This window comes from Passer domesticus, chromosome 12 (assembly GCF_036417665.1).
Source record: "Passer domesticus isolate bPasDom1 chromosome 12, bPasDom1.hap1, whole genome shotgun sequence".
In the NCBI taxonomy this organism is placed as follows: domain Eukaryota; kingdom Metazoa; phylum Chordata; class Aves; order Passeriformes; family Passeridae; genus Passer; species Passer domesticus.
Genome location: NC_087485.1, coordinates 9,680,101 through 9,694,821, shown reverse-complemented (window position 1 = coordinate 9,694,821; position 14,721 = coordinate 9,680,101). Strand labels below are relative to the sequence as shown.

The 14,721-nt window shown below is 41.5% G+C and overlaps 1 long non-coding RNA gene across 3 annotated transcripts in view; it reads right to left on the bottom strand.

Moving 5' to 3' along the window:
- LOC135279265 (uncharacterized) overlaps nucleotides 1-14,721 on the bottom strand; it is a 510,274-nt gene that overhangs the window by 195,401 nt on the left and 300,152 nt on the right. For 2 of the 3 annotated variants that reach the window (XR_010346537.1, XR_010346534.1), the window contains one exon: nucleotides 10,293-10,383. The exons of the other annotated variant lie outside the window; for it this stretch is intronic. This is a non-coding gene — a long non-coding RNA (uncharacterized LOC135279265). The remainder of the gene's footprint in view (nucleotides 1-10,292; nucleotides 10,384-14,721) is intronic. 3 annotated transcript variants of the gene reach the window in all.

The following is a 14,721-nucleotide window of genomic DNA, read 5'->3' as shown; positions in this document are numbered from 1 at the left end:
ATATGTGCTCCTCTCCAGACTAAGACAACTAAAAAAGACTGTTAGGGTTGTTCTGAGCCCTGCACATGTCCACTTGTGATACAAAATTATAGAAGGAGGCTCTGAGGGTGCAACTTCACTTGTGGCATTGTCTCCAGGTCACTCAAATGTTCAGAAATGGCTATACAGTTCTTGCAAAAAGGAAGATCTGAGAAAGAATAACACTAAAAACTGTCATACCCAAAAAATAATTCAACAATAAAGGTTTTTTTGATGCCACAAATCAAAGGTATTTCATCTTCCTAACATGCTTTAGGTGAAAGCAAGGGATGCACATTGTCCCATCTCTGTAGTAAATGCCCCAAACCAGTGGTAGTTCTGCAATAAAGACCAAGAATACTGAGTTACTATGACAAGACTCTTATTGTTTTGGAAAATCTTTTCAACTTGTCTTTGAAATGGGAATATTTCAAATTGCATTTTAAGAGATTCAAGTCTTCCTGGCAAGTCATACTTTGTAGGCAGAGGTGCTGCCTTGCATTACACTGATGCAATCTAACAGGCTTTAGGGCAAACAGGGATCTTGGTGAAATGGCAGAAGAACCTTCCATGGATGAGAATAGTATAAGATTACTCATTTTCACTGCATCTATAGGAATGTGAAGACACTGTACCTCTTCTTGTGTAGGCAGTGGTAACTGTTTACACTGGAAGAGGTATAGTTTGAAGGATGCCTGTTAGCATCCTTCTAGAAGAGCATTAGTGTGAAATGCTCACTGATTGTGAGCTTGCAGTATGACAAAGGTACTAAGAAAGCTCAAATGACAATTTCTCCCTAATCTAGATCTGAACATTCTCTGCTACTTTAATGAGCTAATTAATCATATCCTGAGACTTCTATTTTTTGTTATAAATCTTGAAAATGATGAATAAAGTGTGGATCAGTCATTTGCAAATTTATTGTCTGAACTAGCACTTCAATGCCTTCTAGTACCAAGGCACTGCTGGAAATAAAGATGCACTTCTGAAAGAGTTAAATAAAACAGGGTCAATTATCACTGGAATGCTAACCAGAACTCTCTAGGGCAAGATAAATCAATAGTAAATACCATCTTACTAGGAAAGTGTGTGTCATTTTCAGTTCAGTGTACTGGAGATCACATTGCCCTGTTAAAGTAAGTAAGAATTGTAATAATATCTTGGCATGTAGTAGAAATAGCAGTAGGTGAAGTTTCCTCCATGAAGCCAAGAAGTGATGCAATGGCAGCTTGTATGGCTATAATTGTATATTTTGCTAGAATCAAAAATAAGGGTTTTAATGTATTATTAAATTCTTTGCTTGGAGGCAGGCATCCACACACCTACAATTATTTTAATTGCATGTTCCAGATTTTTTTTGTTTTTCAGAATTTTATGACAGAAGCTGAAGTTAAAATTAATACCTCTCAATATGCCTTCCTGAGTTTCAGTAATAAGTTCTTCTCTTTGGGTAATGGAGTGGTTTATTTAGTGTGTTATATTTTTAGTTTTATGGAAAGGTTTTGGAAAAAATTGTGCCAAACAAAACACACGTGGTAACCCGTATTCAAACTATCATAAATTAACTGGGTCTGGAGAGCAGAAAAGAACAAGTTTGGAAGCTGAAGACATCACTACAGTCCAGGAAGGGGTGGCAGTGGATTCACACATTGTAGCTTCTGGAACTGTGTCTTTAAAGGCAGGGAAGAAGCAGGCTCTTGTGGCCAAACTGCAAGTAGGGGTTGGCTCTGTGCACTTGGTACCTGCTCGTGGCAGGCCAATACCTGGGTTTGCAGCACGTTCCTGCCCTGCACTAAGGTTTCACGTGCACTCTTAGCAGGATGTAGCTTATCTCACAACAGAGTGGCCAGGGGAAGGACAAAATCCTTCTCTCAGCACACAGTGCTCTCTGTGCTTAACATGGAGCATCCGACAATACACACATCCCACCTGAACTCCTGGGAAGCTCTGCTGAAGCTTTTCACTACCGCTTAGCCTCTGTTCCTGATTCTGCTGCTGAATTCAATGAGCTGCAGAGCAGCAGGCTGCTTTCCCTTCCCAAAATCTCCTGCTGGATCCCTCAGATTGACATTTTCCCAGACCTCACCAACAGATATCTTTCATCTCCTCTGCATCAGCAGATGATCACAGGGACTATCAGGACCTGTTTAATATCACTGACACCAGTGGTATTTCTCCTGATTTATAGCAAACTAAGTGGAATGGGAATTGGGGCTGAGCTCTGGGGGGGTCACACACATTGCCATTTCCCATCCCTTCCCACTGGGGCAGGAGTCTGGATAGCAAGTGCTCATATTCTCATGGCAAGGGCACCTCCTCTTAGGAAAAATATTCATATATACCCAAATCTTGACTTTCATTAAGCTTAATGCATTTGCAGCCAATTGCATTTGATAGAAAGCCTTTCCCAGGTAGTATTTAAGCTCATCAAGAACACTAATCAATGACTGGTAGTTAAATGCATTCTTAACTTTTTATGTGCATTGTCCTTGTGCCATGTGATGTGATATCTTTATAACAAGATCATTAGGGAGAATCACAAAGATTAATAAAAATACAAGGAGAATTGGACGCAAGGGGTTCCATTAAATAGAGCAGGATTACAGACAAATGAGGCTCTGTGGTATTCTGAGTTGTAAGATTTTAAGTGGGTTTTTGCTATGCTCTATTGTTTGTTGGCCTTTTTCTTAGTTCTTCCTTTTACAGCTGTGTTGAGCTCATGCAAAATAGGCTGGTCCCAGGGCAAACCTCGAGTTAGGAGGAGAAAAAAGCTCATGTTCCCAAACTGTTGTGTTTCTATCCTCCCTCCTGGAAAGAATATGAAAACAGGACTTAAAATAAAAGGCAGAAATTCCAAACAACCCCTTTGACTGCTTTTATCCAAAGAGAGAGTTTTGAGCTAAAAAATTCCATTGATCTATCAATATGTTGCTTAGAGAAGAGTGAGAGAGGAGACTGCATTTATTTCAGGGAGATAAGCTCTATTTCAAAACAAAGTAGTCAGCTCGAGGCTGAGCTCCACACACTGACTCTGCCCATTATGTGAAAGCTCAGCAACAAGCAGTTGTCCCCCAGCCACCCTTCCAACATGAGGAGCAGCAATCCCTGGTGCATGGAGCCTTTCTGGAGCAAGCCACCACATCTCCCAAACTCTCTCAGTTTCCCAATGTTAAATGAGGAATCATCTTCTCCCCTTTTGTCTTTATTCAAAATGCTACAACTTGCTACATCTTTTGCCACATGTTACACGCAGTATAAATACAATGAGGCCAGAACTAGTTCTGGAACCTGTAAATATCAGTGGAAACATGATACTAATAATTTATTCACAAACAATAAGGACAGTCTAGCAATCTGGGAGTGACTTGAGCCTTAGTTTGGGGTGAAGATTTAAGAATTAACTCTTTCAGCATTTTAATAAACTTGATGGCTTTATTTTTCTCTCTTTTTCACAGAAAATCCTCTACACTATTTCCTTGTTTTACTGAAGCCTTAGCTAGTCTGTGCTAGCTCTGCTGACCTGGGAACAAGCTTCAGCAGTCTTTAAGGCACCCAATATTAACATGAAAGTCTGTAATCACATCTTCCCAGCTGTTAGAGCCCACAGTGTCACTGGGAGTTTGCATGGCTAAAACAGAATTTGCTGTATAATCCATGTGCCGTGCTGTTCATGCATGGTAATTATGTATAACAAAATCCATAAGAAAGGAAGCAGCTACATATAGTCTGCTTTAAAGTATGAAGGGAAGGACTTATTTTTACTATCCAAAGAAACCAGCTGAAAGGAAAATTTTTCCATACTTTTTTCTTGATTAGCAACAGCTAAACCATCAGTGGCCCCAAATTTCACAAGGCACTTTCTCAGTACCCTTCCTATCTCAGATGATCAACTATTAATCTCTTCCAGCCAGCAGATACAAAGTTCTGAGTTACAGCTGTTGTCTTTAGAGAGCAAATCTTTTACTGTATTCATAATACAACTTACAGGCCCCACTTACAGGAAGAAGGTGGTATAGAGATGCCAGAGCACAGAATTATCTCAATTTCTGACTGCCAGCATCCTGCCATTACTGCACACCCTCTCCTGTGTAATGTGTGACCCACAGAAGATCTTGTTTCCATGCAGAGATACATGACCAGCTTTCCAATTTGACATAACTTATGAAATACTTCATGGAAAATTTAGACAAAACAAAACTGTCACTGTTATATTTCCTACCATCTTACCTCTGCCTTTTTTGTATCTCATGGAAGTTGTAATTTGGGTGCCTAATTTAATTCTGTGGTCAGCATGTCTTAAAAGGTATTGCTTCTGAGACATTGAAAGCTGTCAAAAAAAGTCTTGTCATAATAGAGGCAACTTGAGCACAGCCACAAAATGCAGCAGACATTCTTACGTATATAAGGCTTAAGTGAAGCAGACTTTCCACTAGGCCCTGGGAGTAGGCTTAAAAAGCAAAAATAGAATTGGGAAGAAAACTGAGTTTCTGGGGCGAGATTTTGTGTGCCTTGCCTCAAAAACCCCAAAAAAACCCAAACAAAAAGAGCCTACAAACCACCCTCAAAACACCACCCAAAACCCAAGTCAGGCTTATGAGGAAAAGCGTTAAAAGTATTTTTTATATCACTACCTCATTGTGACAAATCACAATCCAGTCGAATATCAGAAAAAATAATTTAGGCAGCAAAGTTGGGAGCAGCTCTGCTACAAACAACCTATGACTAAATGTGATCCTGATACATGGAAAATCAGGTTTTCAGGACCTACTTTACTTTTAGGCCTCATAAGGACTAAATATCTCAGTTGCCTTTACTTCCCTGTTTCCAAGCCGTGCCTTGCTCCCCAAAGCCAGCACTCCCCACCTAAACACTCCTGTCTTTGCAGCAGAAAGGGGCAGGCAAAAGAAGCAGCCTTCAGCAGAGAAATGGAGCATTGAGCAGGCGACAGCCTGGTGCTTGTGCTTTTGAGGCTGCTCCTGGGACTCTGGCATTGCCCAACAGGAATATTTCTGCTTTGTTTAACACAGTGAAAAAACAGCAGTCGACACTGTAATGTTAAGAGTGGTGGATGCAAGTACGACCAATAAACAAACACGTCTTTGTTTTAATAGTGGGGAGTGACTTATCATAGTTAATTATAGGAATTTACAGCTATTTATGTGAACTCAAGAAAGCAGAAAACATTCATTTGTTGGTAGTGTAACTGCTGGGTGGAGGCAGCCCAGATGCATGGAGATGAATGCTAGACTGTATCTTGTTTGCCTTGTTATGCACAACTTTACTATGTAAATTTGAACTTCAGTGAGTAGCTACTTGGCACATTAGAATGTATAATTACAGACACACAAAAAACCCATGGAAAGTGACATTTAAAACATTGTTTCCTTGTCACATATCAGTTAAATATAGAAAAAAACCCCCATATTTACTTTAATCCGCAGTAGACACTTGGTCTCGCACCTGCTGCTCACATGCAAAATATGTCATTATCACTCAGTGTCCATCCTCTTACACAGAGAAAACAAAGTCACTTTGGTTCAGTTTTGTCTCACTTCAAGCCTCAGAGGAGCTGCACTTACAGTGGAATGTTAAGCAGAAAACAAAACCAAAATAGCACGACATCAACCACAGTTCATTTGCAGGGGAAAAAAAGGGCTGCTCTTGTGCACATTCAATAACTATTCCAAACCAATTATGATGTGATGGAATGAACTCCAGAATCAACATTTCCCCCACTTTTCAAAGACAGAGCAGTGCTACTGATACACCACTGTCAGCACTAGCAGTCACACCACTGCTGCAGGAAGGGCTTGGCCAGCAGCACGGAGCTGGCAGGGCCAAGGACCTGCGCTCCCCTGCACACTGCTGCCAGGTAAGGCTGCCTATGTCCCACATATTTCTTCTGGACAGGAATCATTGTGAACAATTATTTAAAACACATAAACTAGCAGTTTCCAAGGAACATCAGATCTTCTGCTAGAGAGGACCTAAAAGCATTCCTGGCTCTGTAAGGACAAGTTTCAGCGAGCAATCACCTACATCTAAAAACCTTAGATATATAAATAATTGCCCAGTACTGCAGTGGCTACCTGCACCATATCCTGTCAATGCATTTATCCAAACCTCCTGGAAGGAGTGAAATTTATTATTTTGCAGAGGGAAGACTAAAGCAGAGAGACATTAAGGACGGGGTGGATTGTTTGAAGTAGCACAAGAGCAGACTCCCCAAGCTGACACTGACCTAACCTCATCCTCTGTGGCAACATGCAGCTGTGACAGCTCATGCTCACAGACAAGAGTCTGGCTGGGTTCAAGTTGGGCTCTTTATGAAATCGGACTCTCAGCAGGGCTTGACTACATGCTGGGGAGCAGTGCAAGAGACAGCTCCATCCCCACTGTGGGCACAGACATGCCCCCTGTGACTTGCCCAGGATTACACCCAGGAAAACTGTGCAAGGAAAAGGAGTGAACCAGAATTTTCAGGGAAGCATTGGATCACCTTTCTTCCCACAAAAACAGCATTCATATTTGACAAGATCTTAGAAATTTTACTTTCTTCTAAGTAAGACCAAGGAGTGCAGGGACTCAGGGTGTTGCAACCTGGATGCTGTAATATAATTTTGATTAAAAAATTAAAATAACTCTCATCCGAAGCCCATGTTTCTCTCAGCAAATAACTCATCTCAATATCTCATTTACTTCTCTGCTTCCAAACCATGCCTTGCTCACCAGTACCTGCAATTACACAACTGCCTAAGAACAAGTTTTACATGTAATTCCCAGAGAACATGGGACATGTCCATAAATCCCTCAAACTCTTTACATGAGATGCAGCCATCTCTGGAGTGGAACAGGCAAACTGTGTAATTGCTGCAAAGCAACAGCATTGAAAAGCAAACCCCTGTGTTTAGTCAAAGCTACAGCAGGGGATTTAGAGAGCACTGGGGACTCCCACAAGCCAACCAACTTCCCGTGGCTGCCTATACCTTTTTCTTATCCTTTTCTTTTAAAGAGCAACTACATGAAGCTAATTTTTTCCCAATCAGTTCTTGCCTAATGGTATTCTGTCTTGATTTCTTGCTAAAATCTTTTCAGCCATTTATGTATTACACCTTCAGCCTGCACGTCATGCATTTCAGAAGGAAAAGTGGGAAGCACCTTCTGGGCCACGTTCCCACAGTTTTGATCCACTATTTGTTTTGCAGCTATAATGATTATTTGTAGTTAGGAGATCAATGGAAGCTCTAAACATATTCCTGTGACATCCGGCGTGCAGCTTGCATTCAGTCACAAATGAAAATACCCACACTCTGCGTGGGTGTCTGAACAGGCAATGCAAACACCCAAAGCATAACAGGCCTGAGGAGATACCACAGAGAATATCAATTCAGACTCAAAATGTCATATGGCATCATTACGCTGTGCCTAACAAAAATAAGGGAGCAGAATGAAAAGGTTGCAAAACTGCTTGTAAACAACACTGCCAGGTGGGATGTTAATGCAGCCTCCTGAAATGGCAAGTGGAGCAAACTGTGTAACCCTCAATTAATGTGTCTAAATCCAGGCTCTTCCCCCAAAGAAAGTTGTAGGGAAAGAAAAGAGGAAAGTGAAGGGAGGGCAGATAGAGAAATTATATATTTTCTAAGAGATTTTATAGCTGAACACATTATAAACCGCAAAAGACATCTGCAAAGTCTGCTTAATTTTGCAGTAGTAGTATTTATTATACAGGGTGCTTAAACCTTTGTGCTGTTTTTGATTTCTCCACATGCTTAGTTTTCCATCCACCAATTTGTTTCAAGCTATTCCTACACACATCTACTTTAACAAACTTTTACAAAACTGCAGTATTTCTCAGGTCATATTTCAGTTTGTACAGAAAAAGATACCCATTTCTGATATTTTTAGATCTTTCCTTAAGTACTTATTCCAAAAAGCTTTCTACTGATCTGGTTATGCTTTTGTTTTCTCTGCTCCTTTCCCAGGGCAAAAATTCTAATTCATCCTGTTGCTACTGAGCTCCTCTTTAGCAAGTGCTAGACAATCAGAAATACAGCAGCTACTGGCTAAACTTCAAAATCCTGGGGTGCAGTCCCAGCATGGAGGATGCACATACACGTTAGAGAGAGCTGGATGCATTATACATTTGTCTGACTTGAGTATTCACAGCTGAGGAAATCAGGTTGCTTGGTTCTGTCTCTTTTGTGAACTCTGACAGACCCTCACCCACATTTGTCATCTTAGCTATTTTATTGCAGCCATAAAAGCAACTTTATGTTCACGCCTTACCTACTCACTGGGAGGCAAGAAACTAATTTATTAGGGAAAGAAGTAGGCATTAATCAAATTATTCACATGGCAGAGACTGGGCAACGTCTATCTGGTATTTCATAGGCTGGCCTATACCCATGTTTCAACTCAAATATACCCAGTGTTCAAATGCAAGTGCAGGCTGACCTCCAAATCTAAAGGAAAAGTACAAAAAAACTTCATCTTCCTTTACCTCTCAGCACTGGCCAAAAGGGTGCCTACCTGCAGCATTAATGGGCCAGACTGGTCAAAGACTCTGGACAGATGCTGCTGTCACCTCTCTCGGTTGCCTACTGCTCTGTGCTGCCTTCAGCATGTCGACTCTGAGCACACACAGATGAGAGATCTCCCCCATTTTCCCACCTGCCTGCCCTTCTGCAGAGTGAAGGGGCTCGAGTGAAGCTCTGTAGGCCCAGAACACTGGGCTCCCCTGGCACTCACTACTTTTCCACAGCCAAAGCTCAGTGTTTTCCTGCACAGAACAACTTGCCAGAATCACAGGTCACCTTTCACACCTCCTTGATAGGCATGCACAGAGCTGAAACTTCCCTTCTGTGAACAGGCTGTCTGAGTTGCCTGTTTTTAGTGTTATTCTGCCTGTGCCAGTGTGTGACATTTCAAGAGGTGAAAACAGCCATCCAGTTCACCCCTGGACCTCACTGTGATTCTTTTTCTCTCAATGTAACTTTTTTCTCAATGTTGTCTCAAAGAGACAGTGTGTCCTGCTCATTCTCTGATTGCATCCAGATTGCTTCTCTGCCAAAAAAGAGACACTTCATGATTTCTGACACTGAGTCAGTACCAACTAAAGCACTGCACAGTTTGCCTTTGAACAGCGGGGACAGGAATTGATTAGGGCTAAGGGAAGCTTAGACTACAATTTACTAAGACAAAGTCATCTCCATCACCCTGCTGCTTACAGTGTTTTGATATTTTCAGACATGTTACTAGTGAACATATATTGATCACCATTATTCGAATGTGGCAGAGAGCATTTCCCTACTGAGTGACTAAATGATGTGTATGTTGAAACATTTAATTGAATGTAAGTATGTTATTGGTAATTTTATTCAAGGTTCCCACATGAGACAAATCACACCCATTATTGAGAAGTCCAGCTCCTGGAAAGGGGCCCAAACCTATAGCTGAATTTAAAGACGCTGGAAAAATACAGGGGGAGAGGGTGGAAGGAAAATTTAATTGCTTGAGTATTGAGGAACATAGGAAATGGATTTTTCATATATTACTTACACCACTTAAAAATTGTGTGCCTAGACTTCCTTCCAAATACAGACAGAAAGCTGTTTTAGTTAACTATATGAAGGTGGAGTGAACTGCCAAGTGAAGACAAAGATAAAGGACAAATCAGAATAAAACTCTTAATCTCTTATCAATGTCTCTACTCTGTGGCCTGAGTCTACCATGAGATATTCCTTATTTTACTTTCCCCTTGCAAAATATTTCAGAAGAAGAGCAAAACCAGTACAGAAGCACAGGGCTAGGAATTAGGTACCTGATGTATGCAGGTATGGTCATTAATACAACAGTTTGGGTGTTTTGATAATACATATACAGCACTATAAAACATGAATATTTATGCAGCAACAGTTCCTAATTTTGCAAAGGTCTCAAAGAGTGAGAAAAATACTACACCAAGCTTGTGTGAAGACAATAAAATCTAGAAGACAAGAAATACAATCTACCAGCATGAAAATAATGTTCTTGATGTTAACAAAAATTGCACACCTACATTTACAAGTGAGTGTAGTTTGAAAGGGCTACAAATCAATATTGGGGCTGAAAATATTCCAAACAAATACACAAGCTATTAATTTGAATTCTGATTCAGCTGACAACCACTGAATTTTCAGTTGTTGAAATGCCATGTTGAACATGCAAGAGAGAGGAGAGACACATATTGTGAAACTGCATTTATGACCAAAGTAAATCTTCTGACTGCTTACCAGTGGAGTAAAGCAGCGTGCAGGGCTCTCCAACTTCCCTCTGTGCAGAGTAATATCACATGACAGAACCTCTACTGCACGAAATGGCAAGCTGGGAAAAATAGATAAGGAAAGCATTGGTATTGAAATACACAAAGAACAGCAGATACTCTTTATTGTGTAACGCATTAAATTATAGTGGATGGTGTAAGTAATTCGTAAGCGTCACTCAAGTGTAAAAAAAGCACTTAAATGAAAAAGTTTGCAAAATTCATGAAACCTTTCTTCCCCAGTTTCTGAATCCCCCCTTTTGAAATATCCTCAGGGTACAGATGGGAACATGCAGATTTTTAAGTTGGAGTATGTACATTTCACAAGTCCAGTAAAATCGCACAGCGCGCTACGGAATCCGACAGCAAAATGGCAGGAAACAAAGATAGGATTCAAACTGATACTGAAGATGGGGCTCAATTTTTTTTCCCCAGTCCACCAAAGAAGTCCCTTTAGTATGTGGAGAGGGGAATGGCACCTGGATTCCCATTTCTGCATCTGCTGTCTTGTGCCGAGTGCAAGCTTGCTCATGTTAGTCCAGCACCAATGTGGTGCATGATCCAGCTCCACAGAGGCCTCAGAAAACTGCTTGCTTTGGACTTCTGCAAGTTCTGCCAAACAGACTTTCTCAAATACCAGTGGGTGAAACTTATTAACACCAGTTATGTGTGTTTCCTGTTCCTTTACTGGATGGCAGATATCCATACCTGATTTCCTCAAAAAACTAAGAAATTCTCCATAACAATATGAATCATACTGAATTGCCTAATTGCCCAAGATCACTGCACACATAGAAACTCCCTTTCTATTTCCCAACTACATGTATCATGGTTTCCAAACTACTGCTAGTCCAATAGATTATTCACCTTTCCATTCACCTTCAAAGTTGGAGATAACACATCCCAGGAGGGTTGTTTTGTACTTCAATGCAGACATGTCCATTCAGTGAGGGCATATCAACAAGTATTTTCAGCTTGCAGATAATGATCTCTACAATTTAAGTTTAAAACATTTACCACACTGTGTGAAATGATAACACAATCTCAGCTTGCCTGCACTTGCCAAAGTCTTAGTAACCAACCCCACTGAAAGCCCAGCTCTTGTACCTCTCCTTCTCAAATTGAGAAAGTCGCTTTACTAGCAACCTTCCCTCAGCACCTTTTTTCCAATAAGCTACTGAAACCTGAGACCTTACATATGACAACTTGGCATACAGGTCTTGAACAGGTCTTGCACAAAGAATCAGATGCTCAGGAACAGGACCTGCTAAGCCTCCACAAATGTTTGCTCTTAGTCCTCACACAGATGCTCAGCAGAGATTTCCCTGCTTTGCCCTATGGGCTCCAGAAGTGTGGTCAGTACCTGCTGGCGGTCACAGCCTGCTCAGGATGAGGGGTCATTAGCCATGCCCTAAGCAGGAGCTGCCTTTGAAAGTGTTCAGCCCCTGTAAACAGCTTCATGTTATCAGCCCTGAATAGCCAGCCAGAAGGAGCTGCCTTGTCACCCAACATACACTGGCTGAGTTCAGACACAGCAGCAGACTCTGCCAAAATCCCTGGCTGGCATGACTGCAGCAGAGCTGAGACCTGGCAGGTTCCTCGTGTCTCACTACCCTACACCTCAGCCATTTTGAAAACTTGGATGTTTGAACACTAGTTTTGCATTGAAAGAGCAGCCAATATTTAATATATCATCCACCAGCTAACTGGTGGCCCACTGCCATCATTCAGTTTCTACTGTGTTGGGAGGAGGTCTGGGCTGAGTGGGAGGCAGCCTCTGGCACAGGGTGGGCAGCTGGGATGGAAGGAGCTCCTGAGTCTGAACAGAGTGAGATCCCAGAGGCACATCAGCACTCCTGAAGTAGATGCTGTCATCTTCTGATGACATTGGGGAGTTTAGTCAGCAGAGCTGACTGCAGAAAGCCTGCGAGTTCCTGATGCTGCTCCCACATAGTGTCAAGCTCAGAGTCCCCAGGTACGTAGCTGAGGAAGACCACAGCCAATTTTTACCTGCTTGGCCAGTGTCAGACTTCAGCTTTCATTGACCTGGACACCAATACGCAGACACTACTTCCACATGAATGAAATATTGAATAATTTCACCAAATATTTTAAGACCCAAATTGCTTGCTTTGAAATGCTTACCTTTACCTATTCTCCTTTTATCTCACAAGCCAGGAAGAGGCATGCTGCCAAGGCAGGAATCTGTTTGGCTGGCGTTGAGCTCCTTGATGGGCTCCTTACAACGTTTCAGTGCACCACAGGCTCCCGCTAATCATTGAGGTGAACGAGCCTGAGTGGCTGCCTGGAGTGAGCTTGAGGAGGACTTGAACCCTCCAGAGGACAAAATTATTAAAAGAACATGGGCACCTAGGGCCAAATCACTTCAGCAAGAGGGAGAAGCATTTTATTTTGTTTCAGTGGGTTTCTTTTGAAGTTATAACCTCTCAAAAGTGAAAACTAAAAGCCATATCATTCATGTTTTTTGCATTTCTCCCCATATCATTCTATCTAATAATTACATTTATGTCTCCTTTAACTGTCCTAGATGTATTTGATTTCCACACACTGATTTTTTTTTCTGAACTTAGTAACAGATTTTTTTCCCTTGTCCAACTCACAAAATACTCTTTTATTTCTCACAACTGCTACTGAGTTTCTTTTCTTCTTAGATTTTGCACAGTCTGGCTACTCTCCTGAATGAGCAATACAATAAATCTGTTTGGATCCAATTTGGAATCTGGATTCCTAATCTAACATAAAATTCTTAATGCTAAAACTGTTTGCCTATTTTTCATGGCATTTTTTTACCATGACTGTGAAAAAATGAATATAATTCTCAAAAACAAAGGTTTATTTTCATATTACCACCTATTTGCATGAGTTTGTGCATCCTTCTTGTGAACAGCCCAGAGACCAAAGCTGCTGGCAGGGAATATGACCCTGTCTGAAGACACCAAACCCTGAAGAGGCAAAGGTACCACACTCCCAGCTGGTGACACGGGACTCCAGCCTAACTTAAACCTGCTCACGTTGTCAGCTGGGAGTAACAAATCTCTGAGCACCTGCTTTTGAATATGCCCGAGGAAGATAGGAAAATAGAAACATTTAATTAAGTGGCTTGTTCTGCCACAGTCACTTGGGACATTATTTGATGTTAGTAGGACCATTCCCAGCCTTTCACCATCCTTCTCGCTACGGAAGAAAAAGGAATGCAACCCCTTTTAAGCAAACTCAAAGCAGAAATTGTAGATTCCTCTGGTGATCTTCAGCTACCTGTGAAGACTTAGCCTGTCCAACACTACACAACAAAGCAGCAAATAAAGATCAAACTGGATCAAATTTGCAGTTGTGTCATCAGCGACTGTCTCAGTCCCAAGACTGGCTCAGAGCCTGGAAGACTGTGAGATGGGCTCAACAGATGATATCCTAAGCATCCAGTGGCATGAACAGTCATTCCTTTTGTTATTTTGCATTATTATGCTCTGCATTTATTATCTGAATCAGGACAAACTTCAGGTTTATGTGTTTGGATTAGGGTTTGTTTTCTTTTCTAAAAAAAAAAAAAGCCTAAATAAATAGGAAAACAAGGACCTTTGGTCTTATTTTCCTTCATTCTCTAACCTTTGTTTCTGCCTGCATTTGGCATGCATGCAACAAGGACAGGTTCCCAAAGGAACAGAAATTTTCCTTGATTCATAGTTGGTTTAGTGTAGATGGAGCTGAAATCAGGCTCCAAAGAGTTTGTTTAGAGTTTTCCCCTCTGCTTTATTATGCCCACGCTACAAGCAAGTTTGGCATGTGCATCTGAGTCCCTGCTAGAGCAGAGGGATGTGGTGGCTGCACCACTGTGCTGAGAGTGGTATAAATGAGAGTGGTACACTGGGTTACAGAAGAGAACTCGTAAATATGCTCTAGCCCAGTGGTTGGGAGATGCAATTAGATGTCTGCTTTGAACATAAAATATTATCCATTTTGTTTGCAGGGCCTGCCACATGTTTCCCTAGAGAAAACTAGACACTAGAGGAAAGCCTTAAAACTTTTCACACTTTCACAGATGCCCAAACCCCCATTATTTTACTCAGCCTGAGCTGTTGCTCACAGCCTTTCTTGGTAGGTGTTCTCACGCACTCTGGACCCTCTCAGCATTTAGTCACCTAAGAAAGCCCAATCCCACAGCAGATGACAGACAGCGCAAACAGCCAAGCCTGTTGGGAGGAATTTCACTAGAAATTGTTGTTGTTTTAGTTGTGTGCACTGAGTCACATTACAAACTTTACAATCAGATTTCAAATAAACTGAAATTCATGGCAGCCTGAGTCAAGAGCTTGCATTCTTTCTGCTCAAATGACATGGCTGATTTACCAGCAACCAGACTGCAGTCCCTTCACATGCAAGCA